At 33.7% G+C, this 26,489-nt stretch overlaps 1 long non-coding RNA gene across 1 annotated transcript; it reads right to left on the reverse strand.

Moving 5' to 3' along the window:
• Positions 1 to 17,911: 17,911 nt before the first annotated feature.
• LOC114168724 (uncharacterized) lies at positions 17,912 to 19,706 on the reverse strand. Its single transcript, XR_014986192.1, has 2 exons — positions 19,470 to 19,706; positions 17,912 to 19,378 (listed from the first exon to the last, which is right to left on the reverse strand). It is a non-coding gene; the product is annotated as an uncharacterized LOC114168724 (long non-coding RNA).
• Between the last annotated feature and the right edge of the window lie 6,783 nt (positions 19,707 to 26,489).

The following is a 26,489-nucleotide window of genomic DNA, read 5'->3' on the forward strand; positions in this document are numbered from 1 at the left end:
GCCAAATGCATCTTTCTTTTGATCTATCATTTTCTTGATTTCTAGATTTTGCATATCAATATATTTAAACCAAAACACGCATTTTAGAGTCCAACATTCAACTTCAAAAAAATACTTATACCAACCCAGTGTACCTTTTGTTTATCTACAACTCTGGATCGAGGAGTTCAGCGGAGTTCAAATCTTATCATACTTGCCCTTCCACTTTGCCTTGGTCCGGTGGATGTCAATCTTGATTTTTTTCCCTGAACCACAAAATGGTATCTAGCATTAGAAGTGGCGAACAAGAATTTATATGGAAAGTGAAAATCTGAAATGGATTTTACATTAGAGAAACCACATATGGTACCTTTAAGAATCGAACCCTTTGGATAACAAACTCATTCGTGGATTGACCTTGTTTTTGCAAGAGATGCGCTCATTAGAGGAATTTATTGTGTCCAACAATCAAATAGCTGGAGTTATCAGTGCCCTAGGTTTGGAAATTGGGGATTTTCAGAACTACTAATACAACTTACGAATAACAATTTTTGATTGATACAAATAAAGAACAACAACATTGTTCTTCATAAACAGATTTTCGGAACTAAAATTGGGTTTGATTCACGTACCTCTACATAGTGAAAAAAGAAAAAAACGAACCATTACCACCAAGCTTCATCTCCTTCAACTGAAGTTCAATGACTGTGAGAGCGCGAAAGGAATTAATGTAGAGTGAGCACGAGAAAAAGGGTTTCAAAGTTAAAAGAAAGATATTTTCAAAATTTAATATTTTAATATTTTATTATTTAAAATCCGTATATAAAATTTATATGTAATGTATGTGTTTGTTTATGTGCAGATTCATATATTCTTACATACGAAATTTATCCTAAATTTGTATGTAACTATGTAATTATGAATTTTTTTGTAGTGAAGGCAAATATGACAAAAATAAAGAATGGTGATGAAACTTCTTTGTTGAAATTTGTTTTGTAATTCTGAATGAGGAAATGAATTTTATGTTTATGTGATTTAATTTTCTTACAATTTTGTTTTGAGATGAAAATAGAAATAAGATTGAAGGAAAAAAAATCAATAAAAATCAATTCAGTGATTGGACATTAAAAATCTAAAATTCCAAAATAAAGCAAATAAATATCAGTACAAGATTAAACAAATAATTATAATAAAAAAATATGGACAAATTTTTGGATTTTATCGACGAATATCTTTGTCGGTAATTACTGACGTAATTTCTAATCCGTAGGTAATTAGAGAAATGGCAATTGATGGAGCATAACAAGAACATTCATGCATGGGTTTAAATATAAGGTTTTGAAAGATTCGCAATCTTCTGAGACTTTGATGTGGTTAATGAATGGGTTGAAATTTGATGTCATTTGTTGTACAAGTTATGAAATTAATAATTGCACATTCTATACGAAGACTTTAGATGATAAAAGCGCAAACTTTGATGTAGTTAGCGAATGAGTTCAAATTTGATGCCATTTGTTGTACTGGTTATGAAATTAATAATTGCACATTTTATACGAAGTCTTTGGATGATAAAAATGTAGACTTTGATGTGGTTAGCGAATGGGTTGAAATTTGATGTCATTTGTTGTACTGGTTATGAACTTAATAATTGCACATTCTATACGAAGTCTTTAGATGATAAAAGCACAGTACAAAATAATGGAGTCAATCTTGAAGTTGAGTCACTACAATTTTCTACATCTAAAGATCAAAATCCTGTATTTGGATCAATGACATACTATAGTGTAATACAAGAGATATAGGAGGTTGATTATACTATGTTTACTATTCTAGTGTTCAAATGTGGTTAGAGATATAACATCAAACTTATGACTTGATTCTGTTACTTTAGCCGTTATTTTCTAAGTTTGGAGTAGGCAGCTTTTACTGGCATGTAATCTTAGCCGCTATGTATGCATTGTCTTTCTATATAGTTTGATCAATGGTGCATTGTGGCCAAGATTATAAGTTGGTGGTCAGGGCCGAACACTTTACTAGTTCAATCTACGCAGTACAGTACAACGACTAAAGCTAGGTACTAAGTTCGTGTCGATCCTTACCGCCTACTTATAGTACAGAAGATAATATAAGAAAAGAAAAAATCTAGGCCCTCACCTTTTGAGGATGAATATTTAGAGCCTCCTTCGCTATCATCGCGTCATGAAAAGTGGAAGTTAGCTCGTCTACGCATATCGGGCAGCTACACTTCTGAATTTACACCAGAAATCTCTGAGAAAATTGTAAGATACAACTTTTCTCTAAATAGCTCTTTTGTCTTTTATTATGTAGGATTTTCTATAAATTTTCTTTGTTCTATTGCAGGATTCGTTGGTTAAGCAAAGCTCCCAAAGAATATTCGCTCTAAAAGGTCATCATGACATACTTGTTGTTGTAATTGGACGGCCTAAGCACCTTGGACGTGTGCGTGGTGCTGGATCAGGAGTCGGCATACGCCAAATTTTTTTTTCCTCTTGTCAGTCTTCGTGCAGTAACAATGCTGATTGTGAAAAAAGACTAACGAAAGAAATCACTAAGAAGGTGATTGTAAAAGTTATGCGCCAATTCGAGAGTTATGGCATCCGTTAGATAAAATTAACAAACTTTTTTCTATAAGTTATGAATTGAATAAATGATATTTAATCAAACATTAATAAATCATTGATTTTAACAGGTAGAAGCTGAAAGGGGAGGTGTTCATGGACGACACACATCCATGTCAGCTATATATTTGGGATGGTACATGGAAGACACTAGTGGCTCGCGGAAAAGCATTTAAGGCAACCACAATTCTTGATGGCATGGAGTTATCAGAGGATGAGATTAAGGTCATGGTAGAGGAGGTTCTTGTGCCATTTACTTTAGTTCTTGTGTCAACAAATGATGTATATACTATAGCACAAGCATTCCAATGTTTCCTCCCATGGCCTGGAGATTTGGTTGATTCTAACCCCTCGATACGCACTCTCAAACCTACCATATACTAAATTTTTAAGTTTATATGTTTATTATATTCAACCTTAAATTATATTCTATTTTAAATCAAATTGCATCGATAGGAAAATCCTCAACCAAAGAAGATTCCTCTGTCTTTGGACGATCCAGGTGCATTACTCCAACTTGCTGAAATCATAAATGATAAGCCTATGCAGGATCTTTAAGATTTTAACATTTTTCGGCGAGACCTTGAGATCCCACTTTACTTGCATTCCCAAGATGTCTTGGAGCTTGCACAAGGACAAGAGGAATTGAATATTACCATTATTTTGTTATGGATGATGTAATCCTTTCAGTCATTATTTATAGTTATTTGATGTATTTATATATTTACTTATATCATATCAATTTATTGTCTAGGTATATGTCTAGTGTCATTGAAAATATGGGGTTGAATGATCTATATGGGTTTATAGACAATCAACTCACTCATGAAGGCAACAAGTTTGATGACACCTAGGCATATGGGACCAAAGGCTTTCAACGGGGAAAAGAAATTTATTTTGTCCCTTTTGTTGTTGGGTAAGTCATCTTTGTTAACTTATGGATATAATTTGTCATTTTAACGCATAACAATGAATTTATTTTCTTCTTAGGCATCATTGGAAGCTACTTGTGGTTTCTCTAAGGGAGAAAAACTTGTTGAGTGGTTTTGCTCTTTGCACCGCCCTCCCCCCAACCATCTTAGACAAGTGATTGATTGTAAGAACCTCAATGTCAATCTTATGAATATTCTTTGTTATATAACAATATCTTAACACATTCCTTTTATTATAGTTCAATTGTTGGACATAACATGTTGTTAGAGAGATCAATAGCTAAGGAAAAATTTCTTGCATGGTGTTCCCTCCAGGTTTGGAATTTTCATCCATATATGTATAGTTGTTTGATTTTATTTTCTTCCTTAATTAATTGTAATATTTTTTGATATAATGTGGTGTAATAGACAAACCGGCTCTTATGAGTGTGGATACTATATAATGCAATAGATGACAACCATTGTGAGTGCTCGTATTACAACTAATTAGAAAACAGTAATATATATTTGGATTGAAACAAATACTTTGCAATATTGTCTTTCTATATACTAACTTAAGTTAATGTCTTATTTTGTAGACATTTAAGAGTACTGCACCAATTCCCGCGAAGTCCATAAAGTTTGGTAGGATAACATGTGCCAAATTTATAATTCAAATGTACAATAGTATTGATTAGGATATTTTTTGTTACAAAAGAATTTTAGATGTATTTGAATTGTTGATGCGTTGTTACATTTGATTAATATGTATAAATAAAAATCTATGATGGTATGATTCTGATATGACATGTGGTGTTTGATGAACATGGTTATTTCTACGCATGAATTATTACGGTTAGATGTTTTAGGTTGGATATTCAATTTGAGATTTTGAAGGAGATGATCCTAACACTGTTATTACATGAAGAAGGGTTCTTTTGACCTAGTCTACGGAGTGAAAGAAAACGTTTTTGATGAATCATAAAGATTTACCATGTCATATAAGTGGATTGAGTTCCTATTGTATAGCGTTGTTATAGTGACAACTTAGTGAAGAGTATGACATATGCAAATCTTTGAGTTTAATTTAACAAACGAGTCTTCTCGAAGTAAAGTCAAATATATGTGATATGATTTAACATATATATATATATATATATATATATGTTAACATCCAATTTCGTGTGGGTGAATAAATTTATTTTCAAAAGAAAAAAAAAATTTACTTAATGGTAAATAAAAAAAGGTGAAATAAAATTTTCTTCAAAGATTTTCAAGCCTTAATTTTAGCAAAAAAGGAAGCAAAAAGAGATGAAAAAAACAAGAAAAATAAAAAGAAGAAGGAAGAATCCAATTTGTTTTTAATTATCGCACTCCTTCTTTTGAGCCCCACAACCTAACATATTTGAACCCTCACTCTTTCTTTATCTACCCTTTGTTCCTGGTAGAGGAAATAGTGATATGATTTTAATAATTAGAAGCAATATTTCTTATAATGATTAGAATCAATTTTATTGATTATGATGATTGATTTTATGCTATGATTTGTTGTTATTTGATTCCTGTAATGTACTATTATCAGGATCAATTCCTTCCTTATATTATTCATTACAGTTAAGGCTAAAATTACAATGGTATTGCAATGTGTGGATATAAATACACCGTCTGTCATATGAAAAGGGATCGAAAGAAAATATTCTCTATACTTCTCTAATTCTTTCCCATCACCACTCCCACATACACACCTCCCTCCCTTTTATCTCTCTTTTGTAAAAAAAAAACAAAAGCAAAAGAGTGAGACCGATAAGGAAGAAGAGGAATTGAAGAGTTTGGAAGGTACGACACTCCTATTTTTTTTCTTTTATTTGTGAATTCTTAATTTTTATTACATTTTGTTTTAATATTGTACGTATTTGTTTTACACATAACTTTGGCCTTTCTTTGTTAAAGACATTATTTTCTGCTATTTACAAATATTTTACTTTACAAAATCATTAAAAAATATTTTTTCTTATTTCTTTCCGTGTTTATCCGGCAGATCGCATTGCATTACACCCATATTCAAATTTATTTTTTTCTAAAATATATGCATATATATATATATATATATATATATATATATATATATATAACCAAAAATAAAATGTAATTTTCTTTGTTTACTTTTTTTTGTCTATCTAGCCATTCGCGTCCCATGACACCTTTTTTCAAATAATTAAAAAATTCCAAAAGAACATAAAAGGGTTGTCAAAATTATAAAAAAAAAAAAATATCTATTTTTTTTTCAAATAGGTTTTTCAAAAAGAACTATGTAACCCTGATTCTCCATTGTGAATGGAGATAAGTAGGAGCGAGGATTAATCCTTGTCGTGCCTAAAAAACAAAAAAAAATTGTTCCTTTTGTACATTCTTTTATTATTATTTTTGGGAAAAATAACATTTTTTTTTAAAATCACATCCTTTTCCATGTTTAGTTAAAGGTACAGTCTTAGGACAGACGTTGTGAGGTGTTAACACCTTCCCTACGCGTAACTGACTCCCGGAACCAAAATCTGATTTTTTGCAGACATTGTGTTATCTTCTTGGTTTTTTCGTAGTTTTCCAAAATAAATTATGGGTGGCAACTTCAAACTCTTTTTTTGCAAATTTTACTTTTGGTTCGTTGTCTCGTCGCAATTTTGGTTGCGATAGGTGGCGACTCCACTAGGAAATGCTAGAGAGTTAGGCCATTTATTTGATTTTGGAAAATTAATGTAGTTTTTCTTTATATTTTTTCTTTCCCTTTTTTATTCTTTTTGGGTATGTATATTTTTATCTCTTTTTCATATTTGGAATAATTGTATGTGTATTTTCTTCTTTATTTTTGTATTTGGAATGAGTGTGAGGTGGGGGTATACATTGCATTCTCCCTTCACACACACACACACATTTTGTTCATTACATTAGTTGGCCCCTATACCCAGGTCTAAGTTGCTTAGAATTCGACGGGATTGTGTAGTAGTGCCACAATGTATGTACTTCCGAAGTGGTCATTATGAGAATCCCAACTAGATTCTCTTTGCTTCATTGGTACTCTCACTTCTTATTTTTACCAATTATCGTGGGAAATGCCATGAACTGGGTCATAACTCTAGTGACCTTGATCTTTAGGTATTAGGGAACTATCCTTATGAGTAAGTATACTTTGCTTTATAACTTTAAGCATCAAACCTCTGTTAAATTAAGGCACCAAAGGGAGACTATCTGCATCCTTTACCCTCACCTTTCCTTGTATATAATAATAAATTCATAACAATTTTTATCATCACACCATTTAAAAAAAAGGGAAAAATTCTCCCAAAGGTTTAAACATGCATTTCATTAGCATATCAAGTGAATAAATTCCCTATGATGCACAAACATGCATTGCATTACCATTTTGTGGTCCTTCATGGTACCCTATCCATATTTTCAAACACATAACATGCATTGACATAATTAAAAACAAAGCAAAAAAATTGCACTACAATAAGTTCAAATTGTGTTTCACTTTCCTTATCATCAAATTCTTAGAATCTTTCTTATGACAAATGAGAAAATAATAAAACATTTTTTTGGTCAAAACAGTAGATTGAATAAGGGAAGAAAATATTATTTTTTATCATTTCTTTTGAAACATCCATCTAATCTTGCATACATGAAATTGCTCGAATCCATCTCCCTTTCCATCTCTCTTCCACCATCAACCATGTTTTCATTATTCATGAAGGATTATCACAAAAAGGGACACTACCTTAGGATGATTACAAACAACTCTTTTAACACACAACAAAACGAAAAAAAAAATGAAGAAATGTCTGCAAGACTAAAAATTCTGAAGGATAGTCTAACCAAACATAAGACAAAAAAAGAAAAAAAAAAGAGAACAAAACAAGGGACATCTTGTCACATGAAATAAATTATTTTCCTGTAAATTAATTTTTTTCTAAATAATCATGTTTTGAATGATGTGTGGACTTGTTTCTATATAAAAAAATTATTATCCTTTGCTACCCCATTTGAGCTTTGAAAAAGGAAAATAAAATGTTTCATTCAAATTACCCTAAATAAGGGTCACCCTCACACTGAGATTTGACATAATGTTTGCATTTGTTTCATTCAACTAGTAGTTCACCAATACAAAATATCAAACGAAAGAAGAAGAAGAAAACTAAATAAAATTATATGGTCATATCAAGAAAAGAAAAAGAAAAGAAGCAAAAGTTTGAGAATGGGAATAGAAGGTAAAAATATAAAAAAAAATTATGAAGAAAAAGAAGTCAAACCAATATTTAATGAAACATTATCTATATATCCTTGTTCCAAACAACCCTTACATCACTTTCTTGGGCCTTTACTATCATTTTCTTTCACACCCTTAGCCTTGACCACGATACAAGCCTAATAAAGTTCACACAAATCAAAGATTGGTTATTATCTTTCGAAAGTTTTAATTTCGAGGAAAATTTTGATTTACTAATATGTTTGTTTTAAAAAAAATGATAAAAAAAGATTGAAAAAGTGTGTTCAGAGATATTTTCAAAGCTTCAAAATTAGCATGAGCAATCAAGCAATTAAGCTAAATTTGGGATGTCTTTTTTCAATTCATTCTTCATAAAACTCAATCTTTCCCCTATAGTATCCCCGCTCTAAGCCTAAACCTTGACCAACCTTAATATAGTCCATCTTTATCAATCCCAAACCTTAAAATATGTTTTATTTATAAGAAATTTCTATTAAATAGGATGTCACATTGTTAGGGAGAAATATGGGCCATTGAAAATTTTCATTACAACGACGTATGTAAGCATACAGGCCACTATGCAAGTGATTAGATCTGAGACCTTATGCACAAATATTTATGTTTGCCTCGACGCTCGATGTTTCCCACTTGATGGTTGAAAATTATCATTTAAAGGGTAGAGCTTTCAAAAACAAGTGTTATCTATTTTAAAATTTATGTAAGGATTGGACCCAAACATAGTTATAAGAACTCAACTATCTCAAATACACTAGCATAATTTCGTAAAGTGTGTTAGTAGCATATAATTAAGTCTACCTATCAAATTAACTGGGTTTACTTTTGATAATTAATCACTTAATACGAAATGGGAAATAAAAGAGAGAAATAACAAATTTACTTTCATGTATTTAACTCTAATGCAAAATAGATGTCCACTACTATTAGACTTTAATTACCATGCATATTGTGTTGTCAAGATGAATTGTAATTTATTTATTTTTACAAATAAAGGTTCAGTGGAGATCTGAGCACGAAGCTCAAATTAGAAAAAATTTACATAGTAGAGCATCTCATAGGCTATCTAAGATGTTTAGAGATGTTAAGATTGCAAGAGAGCATCCTTTTTGGATTGGGGACCATATCTGGAATAGATTGTGAGAACATTAGAATTCTCCCAATTGTCACAAAAAATGTGCTACAACCTAAAGGAATAGAACTTTAGAAAAGGTGGGACCCTACACATAGGTGGTTCCATTACCACTTATGAGCATGCCCTTCGTATGATATAAACCTTAATTCTTTTTATTTCCATATTATGATATAAATTACGTCTTTTAAAACCCATGTATATATATAACCCTTTATTTTTTTAAAGGCAAAAGAGTTGGGGCGGGAGGCATATTTGATGAGGTATTTTACCAAAGTTGTCTTCGCAAGGGATCTGGCCAATTTATTTATGAAAGGTCTCGAAGGACACATGTAAGCAAATAATTTTACTATTATTTCCTTAAAAGTTAAATATTATACCATATTTAACTAATTTCTCATTGTTTTCTTTAAAAGGAAGAATTTTTAATTAGACTTTCACAGGACAGATTTGAGCCAAGGGCAGGTGCTGATGCGTTAGAGCATAATGATAATGTTGATCAAGAAGACATCATTGGGACACATTCCTGGGTTGACGTTGTCGGTGGATAAATAAATGAAAACTTTATGGGATTAGATAACTTAGCAAAAGTTACTCTGCTGGAAGAGGTATCCACATACAACAAGCATCTTCTTCCACTAGTGTTGAGGAGGTCGTGAATTGATTCACACAACGAACAGAAGAACGTGATCAGGCTTATGAAAATTTGATCTAGGAGTTTCAAATCCTCCAAAATCTTTTCATGACCTTTTTGCCTCTTAATGGCCACACTCGTCTTCAACAACACTAGTCCAGCCCAACACCGCCCCAACAACAATCGACTCTAGTCCAGCCCACTGTCGTCTAGCCCACTATAGTCCAATCTGTGTTTATGTGTGCAAGAGTGAAGTTGATGGAGGTGTGGAAGAAACTTGTGAGGTCAATGTGTGTTTTCTTTTGGCCTGTGTGTAGAGTGGAGCGAAGAAAAGGTGAGAGTTTGTTAGGGAGAGAGAAAACGTAAGAACACTTGTCACTATTAAAGTGGAGAGAATTTTAAGTGGCATAAGCAGAAGTGCAAAATGAAATATATGAGTGTGAATGTAGAAAATGGCTTTCCACTATATAGCCCATTGTTGAAAGGAGTGTGAACAAAGAACAAAGGCATGCAACAAGTGATTTGATTTTGGGTGATGACTCATGTTGGGAGGAGGGGGAGGAGAAAAAGAGTGATTTGGTTTTGTTATCCTCGGCGAACCAAGCGAACCAAGTTAATGATCAACTCCAAATAAAATGGGAAACCAACAACAACACAATCATAAAGGTCAATTTAGAAATGAAAGGAAATGAGAACTCTCAAACTTTTCAAGTAGGCAATCTATGAGGAAAATTGTGTGGAATTCCTAAAATTTGTTATACTCGGTGATCATAATCAACACGATAAATTACAATAGTGTTAACTTTTTCGCAAGTATACTAAATAGTACATGTAGTAAAAGTAGTAAGTCCAAGTATCGTTTTCCCAATGAATTTGTGTTTTATTTAGCTAACTATGATTAGTTAGTAATTTAAGCAATGAATATGAACATATTGATTTGAAATAAGTTGAAAGCGTATAAAATTACTAAATGCAAACTTTATAAAATGATCAAGGTAAAGACTCACTAGGGTTAGATTTCATGACCAAAACTCTATGCAATCATCTACACAATATATCTGTAACATACTTAAGCATTGACATCAAAGGTATTGAAGCCCTAATCCCTTAGAGGTAAGTTTTAAACCTTTATCTAAAAATACTAATCCTTTAGAAATTTAAACATAAGATACACATTAATAAAAGATGTTTAGAATGGACAAGAGCTTAAGTCTATATCTAAAACCAAATCTCTTAGATGTTATATCCATGCCTAGGTTCCAAAACACTTTCCAATGATTAGGTACCACAAAAAATGCATAGATATTCCATCATGCACATAAATAATGAAGATAGAACACAAAAGTAACAAAAGATATTCTATTGCAAAGAAGAAACTACAATGAGTTTAGGTACATTACATCCAACCCCAATGACATGGAGTTTAGCTACTCCTATACATATAGAATAGAAAATGGAATTGAAATGGTGGAATGGATGAAGAAAGATGGATCCTTTGAACTTTAGAAGCGCCTCAGCCCATGTCTTGAGTCTCAATAGCGTTTCCCTACCAAAAACTACTTTTCTCTTCAAGTCTTGACACTTTTAATGTTTTCCAAAAATTGATTTCACGTTGAGATAAAAGATCCTCTCGCTTTGGGAGCTTTAGCTTTCATGACACGTTGGCTAGGTATCCTCACTAGACGGTCAAGTCTTTCTTACTAGGCGAGAGATTTTAGCGACTGGACGAGCAACTCCAGGTAACTACTATTAATTCTACTCCAATCTTCCATTTTTCCTACAAAATTATCCTCAAACAGCAATTCAAATCGGTGTTTGAAAAATAATTACAAAGTAATAGAAAATATTTTCATTCAACTAATAGAAAACACATGATAAAAATAATAGGTAATTATCTAACTTATCAACTCCCCCAAACTGAAACTCTTTCATGTCCTCATGAAAAGCAAAGGTAATCAAAAAAAGAATTAAGGTCAGTTTGATCAAAAGAAATAGAGACGCATATGATATCCAATCCATTATCCCTTTCACAAAATAGAGAAAACTCACTTGCATTTCAAAGAGTTAAAATGGCATGGCATGGTGCTTCTGTCAACACAAATCCTGAAACCCAAAATGAGATATGAGAACCAGAGAAGAGAATCATTAAAGCTCACACCATGTCAGTGTTTCACTCAGCATAAAAGTGTTTATCAAATATAACTTAAACTCAACATGTCATAAAACTACTTCGCACATCATCTCACACAAACTTCGCACAACTTGATTTATATCAAAAGATCTTTAAACGTTTCAGCATGGCTTGGCTAGAAGAAACGTGGTTTTTCATGCATTCAAAGAAATCTTTTGAGAAGAGGAGAACAAATATATACATAAGTCATTCATCAATATCCTCTACCCCATATACAAAATAGGCCCCCATATTCTTCTTATAACTCAATCCCATTTTTATTTCAAGCAACATTTTTGTTTTGCCTTTATCTCATTCTCTCTCTATTTTTCTTTTATAGGCCCCCATATTTTTCTTTTATAGGCTTAGGGATCACAAAACAATTCATTAAGGCTAAAAAAGGTTCACAAAAAGATTCAGAATCATGCATTTGGGCTCACTATTTGTCCAAGTAGCTTCTTTTAGTAAAAACAAATAATTTCCTTTCTTATTACTGATCAAGTATGTATATGCATTTACAATAATCATGAAAAAATAAAATTCATAGAAATAACACAGCAAAAAAATTCTCAACACACTCAAATATTCAATCCCTTGTCATACTCAAACACAGTTCAAGGAATGAATCAAAATCCCACGACATCCACATGTTCGACACTTAGATTTGCAAGTAAATTCCTCACAATCAAGCAAGGCTATTGTGGAAAGAAATCAAAGCTCCAAATGCCATAAACAAAAAAAACAGCATCCAAATTAAGGCTAGCCAACAAAATTTGAAGCTAAGACAATTTTTTCAAAAGGTACTTGTTGGGCGAGAAAACTAGTGGCCCAACGAGTCCAAAGTCAGAGAGTTATACTTGCTGGGTGAGAATGGTATGCCCAACAAGTGGTTCCAAGGGCAAAAAATACCTCAAAATGACATTGGGGGAAAGAATTAACGGCCTAGTGAGTCCAAAGTTAGAATGTTTATGTCATTGGGTGAGAGTTATGCGTCCAACAACTTTCTGGCCAAAATCTTTAAGTGTTGTGGATGTCTTGTTTGCTAGGTGGGAGTAAGCATAGTTGGCTGAGTCTGCATAATTTTGAAACTATTTTTATCATAAATCAAACTCACTATGCGAGCTCGTCCCTCATTGGGCGAACAAAACCCAGAATGAGGCACCCAAAATATGTAAAAACAGGTCTAATAGCAATGAAAAACACTAAACATCGGGTTGCCTCCTAGCAAGCACTTGTTTAAAATCATCAGCTCGATGCCAGTAAGCATAAAGGTCATCTAGACAAATAACTACAGTGAGGCATTCAACCTCACTCTCCAAATAGTGTTTAAGTCATTGGTCGTTCACAACCCAACTTCTTAGTGGATCATTTGAAGAAGGATCCATCAACTTTATCGCCCCATGTGGCTTGACTTCCTTGATGGTAAAAGGTCTTGACCATTTAGACTTCAACTTGCTAGGAAAAAGTTTGCGCTAGAATTGAAAAGCAACACTTGTTGGCCAGTTTGAAATTCCTTTTTAAGTAGTTTTCTATTATGATACATCTTGAACTTCTCCTTGTAACTCTTGGAGTTCTCATATGCATTCAATCCCATCTCCTCAAACTCCAACAATTCAATCTTCCTCTTCTCAGCAGATAAGGAAGGCTCACAATTCAGCAACTTCAAGGCCTAGTATGCCTTGTGCTCCTTCTCCACATGCAAGTGACATGATTTGTCATAGACTAGCTAGTATGGTGATAACCCCACTATAGTCTTCGTGGTAGTCCTAAACGCCCAAAAAGCATCATCAAGCTTTAATGACCAGTATTTCCTTGATGACGGCACGGTCTTCCCAAGAATTTTCTTGATTTCCCGAATACATACCTTTCGTTGACCATTAGTTTGTGGATGATAAGGTGAAGCAACCTTGTGCCTCACTTCATAGTGTTTCAACACTTTTGCCAATTGAGCATTGCAAAAATTGAATCCTCCATCACTGATGAGAACCTTGGTGTGAACACCAAATTTCGTTCAGGGAAGATAAGTTTTGACTTATAAAAAATGCTTGAAGAATAGGTGGTTAATTAATTTCTTCTTTTCTTTACTTTTAATTAAGTTAACCAAAAATATTTTTGATGAAAATTGTGGAATTTCTTCTCGAAGAAAAAGTAACTAAGAAAAGAAAAGAAAATAACAAAAAAAACAATAAAAAAAATAAACAAAAAAAGGGAAGAAAGAAAAAAAAATAAAAAAAATAAAAAAAGAAAAAAGAAGAAGAAGAAGAAGAGAATGAATTCAAGGCCTTTTCCGTTTGGTTTAACTAAAAGATATATACTTGTTTTTTGTAGCCCCATTTTACTATTTCGAAACTCCATCAGTCAATCTTGCATTTTCACTCATCCTTTCAACAACCAACTAAGCCCAACCATCCACACTCCCCCACTCTATTCATACCCTTCTATATAGTAGGCTCATAAACAACTCATTTTAATGGCCTATCTCACCACGAATCCATCCATAACTCACTTTTTCCACTTATGTGGTGACACATGTCACCCCTTTCTCTTTTCCTTCCCACCAACTCTCCATCACTCACATAAGGCACAAGGAGAAGAAAGTGATTAATTATGGACTCACCACCCCATGCAACCAATCCCCTAGGATTTCTTCCTTTTTCTCTACTGAACAACGGTAGAACCCATCATTACTGTTTTGAACCATTGTCCACGATATCATAATGACAAGGATTTAAACATTTAATCTTTTGGCAAATGACAATAAAGGGGATCTTAAGGGGCTGATTGATACATGAAGGGATAGAGGACCAAAGAGCGATAACTATGATTCCATCTTCCAACCTTCAAATTTTCACCCACTCGCTTTTATTTCTGCCAAGATCCTTATAGACTATTCGCCATCTTTCTCCAAACAGAAGCCCTAAACTCCCATCATACCAAGTTCTTTTCTGGCTGCACCTTCCCATTCTCAATCTCAAGGGCATTCAAAGAAGAGAGACACTATCTAAATGATTTACCAAAAATCACTACCTAAAACCAAGACTAGTATACCAAATTAACCCTTTTGTATATGCATGTACTAAGCTAACCTATGAAAGTTTAATCTAACTATCCTAACATGTTTCTAATGGCAAAATATGAATAGAAAACAGCTCACACTGCTAAAACAGACTACAGCTCAAAATCTAGCTACCTAAGACCTCAAACTACCATTAAACTATGCTAAAACTCCAACAATTTAGAAATTAAGTAAACTAGTGCACATAACTCTTATATAACTACTTGGAAAAGTTCCAATTATCAAAAGAAAGGTTGAGAACATATCACAACTCAGAATTAACAAGCAAATTCGAATTGGCCTAGTAAAAACCCAAAAAATGAACTAGAAATTGGTCAAAATGAGCTAAGACTACCAAACTAGCAAAGAAAATGTTAAGCAATGATGCAAACACAATTTAATTAGTATAAGAATGATGAAAACTAAGCTAAAAGTTAGGAATAACATGGAAAACGAAATTGATATGTGGAAGCTAACTTGTGTGACTTAATTTATGCATAACTAGTCTAGTTAAAGAACTTAGTTTATGTTTTTTTCATTGAATTAGAGTGACTAACTAGTGTGGCATATTTTGATGCAAAAATAGTGAATCAAGGGCAAAAAAACTTACAAAAACAATGGCAAAAGATGCACTAAATTGGTTGAAAATTTGGTAAGTTGACCATGAGTTGACTTTTTCATATTCAGTCCTACAACTTGTACTAGCTATTGGAGACTCAAAGAGGCATTAAATCGAACTTGTGTTGAGGTAGAGAAACATCACAGATGGTGGGAAGTGAAATCAATGAACTAGATTTTTGGTTTTGAGTGTGATATGCTCATTTTAGGTTTTCTAGACTACCTAGAATTAGGATTTTTATTCTCCACTAGTTCTTTAGGAAAATTCACTGTTTTACTAACTCATTAGCATCATATTAACCATGTCTAGATGGTAAAATTATGCATTTGCACACTGCTACATGTTTTGACCCTTGATCACACAAGCATGTGCATGATTGGCTTAGTTTTCCTACTTGAAAGTGGGGTTTGGATAGTGATTTCGTGAACCTATGATTGTTGGAGGGTCCTCACTAACTTAGTTATAGAAACATTGTTATAAAAATTTAGGAAAAACTATTATAATGATGTAAGACCTTTTTTTTCAATATCCAAACCTTTGGATGATGTTGGATAATATAAACTTTTTTAATATGAATTATGAATGCAAATTAGTGATCAAAATGTTGTTTGTGATTTTTATTACTTTCTAGTTTTATGAAAAGCAAGTTAAATAAATAACAAAACTAAACAAAATGCTGACCAATGTAGTATTAAGTGTTGACTTGTGCCAAGGATTTTGCATACCCTCACAATTTGTGCTTTATGATAAGGGTTTCAATAGGTACCCAACTTGTATTGAACGAGACCACTTCAATAAGATATAATGTAACATATTGAACATGATCAAATTGGGTTTGGGATAATTGGCCATAAGGTTCACATGATAGACATGTCAACTGTGAAAATATTAAATGCTCACCAATAAAAATTTAAAGGAAAGAAAAAACATTACATCACAAACGATACTTATTCCTTGGACACCAAAATGGGAGCGTATCTAATGAGAAATAAGAAGAGAAAAAAACATTACATCACAAACGTTACTTATGTTAGAACCTTAACTTACCACCCCAAAAATATCAAACCTCTCTTTCCATAGATCTCAGTACGGCAATTCTACTAACAACCATTCTATGGCAAATAGAAAATAGAATCTGAATGATAAATAGAAAAGTGAAGACATGCTAATGAGAAAATTTATTCATTAAATAACCATGGACGCTTGTCAGGGGTTTGAAAATCCCCCTTTACATTTTTCTCTTATCAAGGGTTATTCTAACCTCCAGTAAAAAACCCCAACAAAAATTAACTTTTTTTTATAGTGTTGTGATCCTTTATAAATCTGGTGACAATCCATTTTCCAGAGTTTTCTAACTTTACCAAGATAGTTACTTACAACCTTCACGGGCACTAGGTCTTGGCTTTTTCTCTAGTCCCAATGCTCCCTTAGTGTTTAGTGAGAATCCTCTTTTGTTACATCCAAGTTGGCGAGCAAGGGTCCTCCCATCAATCCCAGAACGTCGCCTTTGCATTATGCATACAACAAATCCTACTCGTTTGGCATAATCAACAGATCCAAAAATGTGTCCACCAAATTTAGTGAAAAAAAAGAGAATAAACCTCACAATGCACATATTTCATATTTATTTATTTTACAAAAAAAAATATAACTGAATTATCTCCAAGCTTTTGAGAAAACTATTTTAGGTTGAACAAGAGTGATAGTTTCTTTGAACGACCTAGGCAAATTAGAAGGGGAAGGGAGAGAGTGAAGAAAACTAAAATGAATTAAATTTTAAGGAACTTGAGTCAATTTCATATATACCTTGTCTAGGGTATGAGTATTGGGATTATTTTGAGAGAAAAAAAAAAGCACTTTATTTTTTAGAAAACTCTCAAGAAGATGGATAAGAAAAAAATGATTTATTTCTATAAAATAAGTACAACCAAATGAACACTAGATAATTGTGCCACAACAAGATTAAAGGGCTAAAACTATTGTATCATAATTTATTCAATCATAACTCTTATCCTTGTTCATCCATCACTCCATTTGCTTTTGGGGATGACAAAAAGGCCATGGAACATAATATTGTTAGTTTTGAAATGGTTGAAAAGCCAAGAATATGGGGTTGAATTGGCTAGTTAAAAATTTAAGCTACCTTTGCAAGCTAAAAACCACCTTTAATTGAATCAATTAGATCACCAAGTTAGGATGCAAAAGGTGCTGGACAATATACTTTCAGTCGATCAAAAATAGAGTTAACAGATTGATTTTACTAGACAGATTTTGTTCTGGTATAAACAATCGATTGAAACAGGAAAACAATCAACTAAAATACTAGAAAAAATGCAAATTCGAGTTTTAAACCAGGAACAATGCACAAGAATGATCAAGACCAGTTCCAAATGATTGTACAAACATGCTCAATACATGAAAACATGCAAGAACGTGAAAAAGATGATTAAAGCACAAGTTCTTTAAACTTTAAAATGAAAATACAAGAGAGAAAGGTTAGAGAAGAGAGGATACCATGAGATTTTATACTGGTTCACTCAAATCTGAGCTATATCCAGTTTGTCAAGGCAACCTGAGCTTGACTTTGCACTATTTCAAAAGATTTACAAAGTATCCACCCTTACACTTCCAACTGATTGAATTTGTTGCAATTTAAGACTATTACAGCCAACCTTTTAACCAGTTGAAAAATCATTCAACAGACTAAAAGTGACATTTTAAAGACAATAAAGACCAAACTACATCTAATTAATGCTACAAGGTCTACAACATGAATTACAAACGTCAAATACACTTTCTTAATGATGTAATCATGTGGAGAGCACACGTTCTAGCCTAGATCAACATGGTTAACATCAAATCTCCTTTCCTTCATCAATGTAGGCTTCATTTCAATGGTAATGGCTTCAAGATAGTTCAAAAGAGCTTCATTAAATCTTCATTAAATGTTCAAGAAGCAAACCACCTTGGCTTCTTATGTTAGCAAATACAAGCAACTAAAAGATTTACATAAACTGTCAATTCATGGATTTTGTGATATATTAAATGAAATAAAGAATAAAAATTAAGCTACTAAATTGCGAAATTCCACTAGAAAAGGAAATTACCAAAATTCTAAACATCAACTTCATACAATAACCAAGCCCAACTTAAACATTAAAATGCTTGGTTTAGCTCTGCTGAAAACTAAACTATTCAATTTTATTTCATTTTCTAGACTTAAATTACCATCAATTACTAAATCCACAAACTCCATAGTCATTTTGTTCAAGAATGGACTTTAACATCTAAAGCCCACTACACCCCACAATCTTCCAAGATACACTCACACTCTGCTTCTATTAGAAGACTACCACAATCTCATGCTTTTTAACGCAATTCTAATACAAAACGCATAAAGGGATTTGACCCGTGAAGAAAATAAATATAACAAATAAAATCTTAATTAGAAAGTAAAATTTATAACACCACAATCAACCAACCCTAAGATCGAAACAAGTCTTGGACCACCTGTTTCAGTAGTATAATACACTATGGTGGAAAGCCTCACAAAGAATTCCTTATTCGAATCTGAATAACAGTATAATTACAATTAAGTGCAAATTCTGCTTTGAATAGTTTTAGATTTTGAACAAGACACTATCAACAAAAATGATTAGTTTCACTCGCAATATTTCAGTGACGAAGACAACATAAATAACTCATTCCTAATTCATATTTGAAAATTCTCATTTTACTACTGTACTAAAACAAAACAATTACAATTACACCAGAGAGAAAAAAATAGATACGAACCATGATTTTGAAAGGAAAAGGCACAACCGTTAAATTGAAGCAATCGTTAACCTTGGAAGTAGTCGCGAACCTTCGAAGCAGTCGTCGTGAACCCGCAACACATACACCGTGCGTACTAAATCCTCTAAGCAACTAGTGTCAAATGCATCGCAGATATGTAAAACGCACCTGAAAATAAACATAGCCCTGTGAGTTAAACGAATGAGAGATTCAGGGTGTGAGAAATTGGAAAACTAAGAAGCGCAAATGAAACCTTTACCAATCAAATATCGAAGAGTGAAATTGGTTTGAGACAAAGAGATGTGAACACGAAATATTTTTCCCATTCAGAGATGAAGATTTGAAGCTTTTAGGGTTATAGGTTTTGTGAGCATGTGAAAAATAATAAGGAATAGGATGGTGTAAATGGGCGTGAACGTGAAACTTTCTGAAGGTTTATTAAAAAACCATTTGGAACTTCTCAAGGGTTTAAAAAAGCCCATGTATGTCTTGGTCTTAACAGGGGTTATTATAACCCTCCTTAAAAAATCCCAATTAAAATACATATTTTTTGTAATGATTTATGAACAACATTCTGATATATGCAAAACAATACACTTCTGTAAACCAACAGCTATATTCTAATCAAATAGTCAATAATCAAACACGAACTTTTCATAAATCAATCTCAATTTCATAAAAGTTGTAATAAAATACAATTGTTTTAAAGTTAGAATATGTTACGGTACAAAGTTTCAAAACTTAACAATATAAATCCTAACTTCAGAAATGATATTTTTTCTAAGTCAACTATTTATGGCGCTTTCTCCTGCTATACGTTGCAAAACGAGTTCTTATTGCATAACTCTTTAAATGCTTTTGTAATTCATTCATATGTTGTACATACATATTGATTTGTTGGGATTGCTCGGCTTCGTCATTTTGAACACCTTCTTCTTGGGCAACTTGATCAAGGATATTATCAGCAAAATAAAAAAAAAAAAATTGATTTGACATGAATGCCTAAAACAAATCTGAAACATCAAAAAAATAAGTAAAGTTGTGCCATTTCTAATCAAAAGCATATGCAAAATAAATTCAATGAGAAAATATTTCATACCTTGCAATCACCACTAAAATCACTTCTTATACTAACTTCACTCATGATTTTCACCTGAATATATAATTGAGGTAATCACAAATTCATTAGTCAAAGTTACACCAATGCAATTATTCTCATTTTCAACTTCACTCATGCACAAAACATATCACATAATCAGTTAATGTAACTCAACTCAACAGAAAATAGCCACCACATCATCTTTCTAAATCACATTATTAAAATATTAATGATATACTGTATTATAGAAAAACTATACTTGACATCCAAAAAACATGAATTAAGTGTTATTTAGTTTCACCAAGGCATTCAAATATATTGCATAATAATCTTACAAAAATATTAACTTAGTTCAACACTTAATTCAATTCAAGTCCACATAAATGTCATTAATTTCCGACGCATATTACATTTTCATCCTTGAACCCATTTGCATATGTATGTCAAAGTGTGTCTACATTTATGGTTGCAAGCTTGTAATCATTACAATAACAATTTGTCATCCCAAAAGAATACTACAAGTAAATAAAGTGTTCATTGATTATTCAAGAAAGTAGATCACAAAAACACATAAACCAATCACAAATATAGTCTTTTTAGCTTCTATCCACAAGATATATGTTACTTGGAAGGCACTACACAAGTGCAACAAAATCACTTAGCTGTTAACTTTTCTAAAACATCAAAAAAAAGGAATGAGTAAAGAATATATCTAATTGAAGTAATAGATGGACAAGAACTTTAGGGGTAAGTCATAATAGAGTACAAGCACACTTTGAACATTTCCAGCTGTTGGACCTCAACCATAAAGGAAATATGCTATGGAGGGGGGTGTGGATTGCTATAGTGTGGAACCTTTGGAATCATAGGAATCATGTAGTTTTTAGGATCAAACTACCAGATCCAAATGAAATATTCAGTCTAGCCCAAGTGAAAGTTTGGGTATGGTGGAAACATAAAATTGCATATGTAACCTTTTGTTTTTCTGATTGGTGCTTTTGTCCCATACACTGTTTAAGATCAATAGGTAGGCACCTATCACACACTTAGGTTGTTGGAATGTACTTAGTCTTAAGGGGTTTTTACCATAGGGAGGATTTACATTAAAAGGTGTAGCATGGGAGAAGAATAGGGAATTCATGAGTTAGGAAGAATAACATGGTATTTGTAAAGGGATATCTATGATTTATCATATAGACTTTGTGGTCTAGAGTGCTTTGTTTTGCTGCAGGTGTAATGTTCATTTTCTACCAAGGAAGACTCAGTTATGAATACCTTTCATGGATGCAACATCATTCATGCCAGAGTCACTAAGAAAGTTGGTATGTTTAAATAAGATGGAAAGCTCTATATAGGCATGTGTACGAAGATAGATTTTGTGAAGTGACCTTTTAGTGGAAGATTTGTGTTCTGCTCTAGTATCTTAGTAGATCAATGTCTTGTATTCTTCTCTTGGTAGGGTGTGTAAGATCCGCGGAATTTAATTAATTAATTAATTAATGTGGGTATGTAGTGTATTTATGGCATTAAATTTTGATGGGTATGATGTGGAAAAGTACTAGCTCAAGTGGTTGAGAGTACTTTGATTGTGTGAGAGGACTTGGGTTCGAGTCCTATGTATGCCAATTGTGTGTTATTTAATTATTATGATTTTAATAATATGATGGAGCGTATTTCGTATGTTACCATACTTGAATTGTGTGAGTTAGCAAGAAACATGGGTTGGCTTGATGGTTTAGCATTAAATTGACTTTGGTGTGGTCATGAGTTCAAACCTTGGTGGTGAAAATTAATTCTTCTTTTTGCTAAAAATTGGTATGGCATGCATATGAAAAGGGGGAGAGAACCCTAGCAGGAGGCAGCTAGGAAGGCTGAAAACTAATACTAAAGGGGCCTTAAATAACAATAAAACTTGCCATTAAAACTTAATTTTCGTTCTAGGCATTAAACCCTTTTAAGGCACCTTTAAAAGGCAATTTTTGAGAGAGAAGAGGGGTTTGGAGAAGCTATTTTCTGAGGGCCTTGCAAGGGTGCGAAAATTGAGAGGGTTTTGGAATTTGAGAGCATAATGAAGGGAGGGTGTTAGGCTGCCTAGTGATCAAGGAGGGATTTCCTATGTTCTGCAATTGTCTAAGCAAGGGAAAATTCCAGGTTAGGGGAGCTGAACCCGTAATATTATGTTCTGATCTGATTGTATGAAATTGATGACTTTCTGCCATGGATTTTTGGGTTAGTCATGTGATGAATTGGGGGTTTGGGTGAATTGGTACTGTTTTATTGAATTCTGGCCCAAAAGCATGAAAATAATGGGGTTATACACTGCCTATTCTGTGATTATGCAAAGTTGGGTTGCTGGGGGTCTATTTTAGTGTTTAATTATGCGCTTTTGACTGATGAGATTGTGTTGAATGAAATGGTATGAAATTGGAGTATGTTTTGGGTGCGATTGTTGTTGTTGTGTGCGTGAAATAGTGCTAGAATCTGCATGTCTCGCTCAGGCGAGCCAGGCTCGCCAAGGCGAAATATGTAGGGACTCATAAACCTCTTTCTGCTCGAGCATTTCGCTCAGGCGAGGTGATTTGGTCTTGGGCGACAGACCATCTCGCTTAGGCGAGTGTGACTCGCCCAAGCGAGAATCCGTGTGTGTCTCGAGTGTGTTGGTTGCGCATCTCGCGCAGGCGGGGTTTGTTGTTTGGGCGAGAGATGAGGTTTAACTCGCAGCCCAAGTCAGAGATGAGGTTCTTGGGCGAAACGTGATCTCGCCCAAGCGAGTGTAACTCGCCTAAGCGAGGGTTCATGGTTGGTTTTGTGTATGGTGCTCGCTCAAGCGAGGTAACCTAGCCTAAGCGAGATGAAGTGGAATGCTTAGGCGAGAGATGAAGGTTTAAGTCCAGGGATGAATGGATGATAGGTTTAAAAGTAATAAATTTTTCAGTATTAGGTTGATTGAAGTTTGAGTGGTGATGCATGATCTATAAGGCTTCTAAAATATCTCGATGGTGAGTTTGCTGGTGTTCCATGGGTTGTGGCCCGGAACGTTTCCTTGAGTTGTGGCTCAGGATAAGGGTTAAGCACGTGGCATTCTATGGGTTGTGGCCCAGAATGACTTTCCTTGAGTTGTGGCTCGGGATAGCGGATGAACACGAGGAACCTTTGAGTTGTGGCTCGAGTTGGTGAGTGTTGCCAGTGTGAGTGTGCTGGTTGTGGCCAGTACGGATGGGTCTAGAGGGATTGCCCTCCTCAATGATTCGCTAACGAGTTTGGTAGTCCTGGGACGTTGCGAACTATGTTCATAATTGGGAACTCCACCTGGCGTTACGGTGTGTGATCCATAGCATGGTTTTCGCACGTGCTCTATCGGTTGTGGCCGATAGGTGTGGCAGCAAGGCGCGTTGAGATACTTAATAGAAGATGTAGAATACTGCTAACATGGTTGTGGCCATGTGGAAGGAAGGTAACGAGTCTTTCGCGAGGTGCATCGGTATACATGGTTGTGGCCATGTGATAGCAATGGAATAAGTTCTGTGGGGAATGAAAAGATATCATATATGGTTGTGGCCATGCGGAATAAGAGAAGAGTTTTGTGTTCTTATATATATATATATATATATATATATATATATATATATATATATATATATATATATATATATATATATATATATCAAATCTGGAGGAAAAGGAATTTCTTCTGTCAAAGATGATTTCTACTTTTCCTGTCTCAGTTTGTCTTATTTCCTGAAGTTCAGGAGTATGCCTTGGAGCACTAGGAGTAGCCCTATCTAACAGCCAAGAAGTGGATAAATCGACTTCATCTCATTTGATGAGTCTAGGAATTGTGACATTAGCTTTGGCCATGTCAGTGACAAATAAGGTAGTTTCCCTATCAGTTGTTTTCAGCAGAACTCTAGAGTTACAAGTATTCATAACCTTGTATTGAATTCTATATAGCAATGCTGCAGGAATAGATCCCTCCTTCATATTTAATCCATGAAGCCTAATGTTTAGAAATAATGAGTCTAGAATATTTCTATCCAAAAGACTCACCGTTTTGTTGGGAAAACAATTGAAATATACAGGACCATGTCCAAGACTTGTTTCTACGGTTCCTATTAAGGAATCATGAAAATTATTGTGCCTAGTATCTCTAAGGCACATGAGGATTGAGGCGTTAAGACCTTCTCTAACTAAAGGTTTAACTGCTACTTGAACACATCCTATGTGTAAATATTTGTATTTTCTGGCATGTTCAGCCACTGATTGCTTTGTGAGAAGATGAAATTCTTCTCCGGCTTCAAGGTCGAGCGGAATATTGTTTTCCGCTGTATTGATTATGTAATCCGAATTTCGGAAATGTTTGTTTTCTTCTAGGATATACAGTTCATCCAGTGGAATCTTCGGTATTTCCCAGTTATCTATTGCTTGGTTAATATCTTCAAAGCAAACTTCTTCTTCGAAGATATTATTTCTTGGAGGGATTTCCTCCTGTGTTTGATTATGCTCAGTGAGCAAGTTTTGATTTGACCTATTTGAGGTAGAAGAGGAGGAGGCAGATCTTTTAATAGAAAGACGAAGGGAAAGAGATCGAAGGAGGCTACTCATTTTGTATGATATCTGGTATCTCACCGTCATTTGGTTTCATAAGGCATCATTTATCAATGTCAAGTTTCCATATATCCAATAAATCTGGTTTTACAAAAACTCTTTTTTTTTTAGTCTTGGTTGCTAGATTTAAATCTTAGGACGAATATGGGTAAGATAGGCTTACTGCCCATGACTCGGGACTTACTGTTATAATTCATCTCAAGATCTAGATCAAAGGAACCAAATCTGCAGTTTGATTTATACAAAATTAAAATAAACATTAATAAATCCATATTACCAAATTTATCGTAATATATGTTAACCTAACATTAATAAATATCACCCTACTTCCCCATCAGGCTCTGATACCAGAGGGGATGAAAAAGGGTAGAGGGGAAAAAATGTAAAGGATCACAAAGAGAAGTAAGGCACTATTCGGAATAGTAAAGCAAGATAATGATGCAAAATAAGTAGAGGGGATGAAAAATGGCAGAGGGGAAAAAATGTAAAGGATCACAAAGAGAAGAAAGGCACTATTCGGAATAGTAAAGCAAGATAGTGATGCAAAATATGTAATGCGGAAATGTAAAAGAAGACCAGATTTACACGGTAGTAGTCCGCACAATACTAGTCGGAGGGAGAGGAGAAAAACATATAAATAAAATCAAAACAGATTAACGAAAATAAAAGAAAACCAGAACGACGGTAGTCCGCACTGAACTAGCTAGGGGGAGAGAGAGGAAAATAGGGAAAACATTGGAAACCTTTATTATTTTGAGAAATGCAAACAGATTTTGGAGAAAGGAAGAAAGAAAAAGCTTACAAACTCAGAGGCCTTCTCTCTAACTTCTCTCTCTAATGTTTAAGTAAATAAAAGGGTGTCTCACAACATGGTCGAGCACTCCTTTTATAACCATAAATTTTACTGTTTCAACAGTACCGGTATCATGACTGGAACTGTGGCTATAGTGTCTGTTATTAATCTTCTGCCAGATTGATTCTGAAATAGTCATCTTCATTCTGAAATATGTCATCTGAAGAGGCTGCCGAAGCTGAAGAGCTAAGTAATGATTTCTTCGAGGAAGTTCCTTCATCCTCTTTCAATAGCTTGAGAATATTCTGCAGATTTTCTGCAAAACTTTCTTTAGATTTTGAAGCTGTTAAGGCAACAGTGATTTGTGCTTTCTGGTTGAGGAATTGAGAAGTTTCTAGATCTGCTAATTTCAGAAATTCTAAATTTGCTACAAACCATTTACGAACTTCTTCCGGACTTGCCTTAGAAGCATCAAATTGAGCCCACCACTTTACATAGGAATTCCTTTGTAATGTTGGTAGTCTGTTTGAATGTTCTTTCTTTCCGAACTTATATTGCCATGAGAATACCCATGCTAAGGAAAATTCGGAATAGAACTTCAAATCTGCAGGAGTCATTGAATCCTGGTCGTATTTGGTTTTAAACAATTTAAATCCTTCTTTTGTTGGAGATGGAAGGATTTCTTGGATTGGTCCACAAAAGTCCCACCATTGGAGGAACCAATTTGGAAAATTATACTTGTTATTTCTTTTGAAATAAATTAGCCATGAATGGCGATAGGT

Source organism: Vigna unguiculata, chromosome 11 (assembly GCF_037176805.1).
Source record: "Vigna unguiculata cultivar grain cowpea cultivar isolate G323 ecotype 2 chromosome 11, ASM3717680v1, whole genome shotgun sequence".
Classification (NCBI taxonomy): Eukaryota; Viridiplantae; Streptophyta; class Magnoliopsida; order Fabales; family Fabaceae; genus Vigna; species Vigna unguiculata.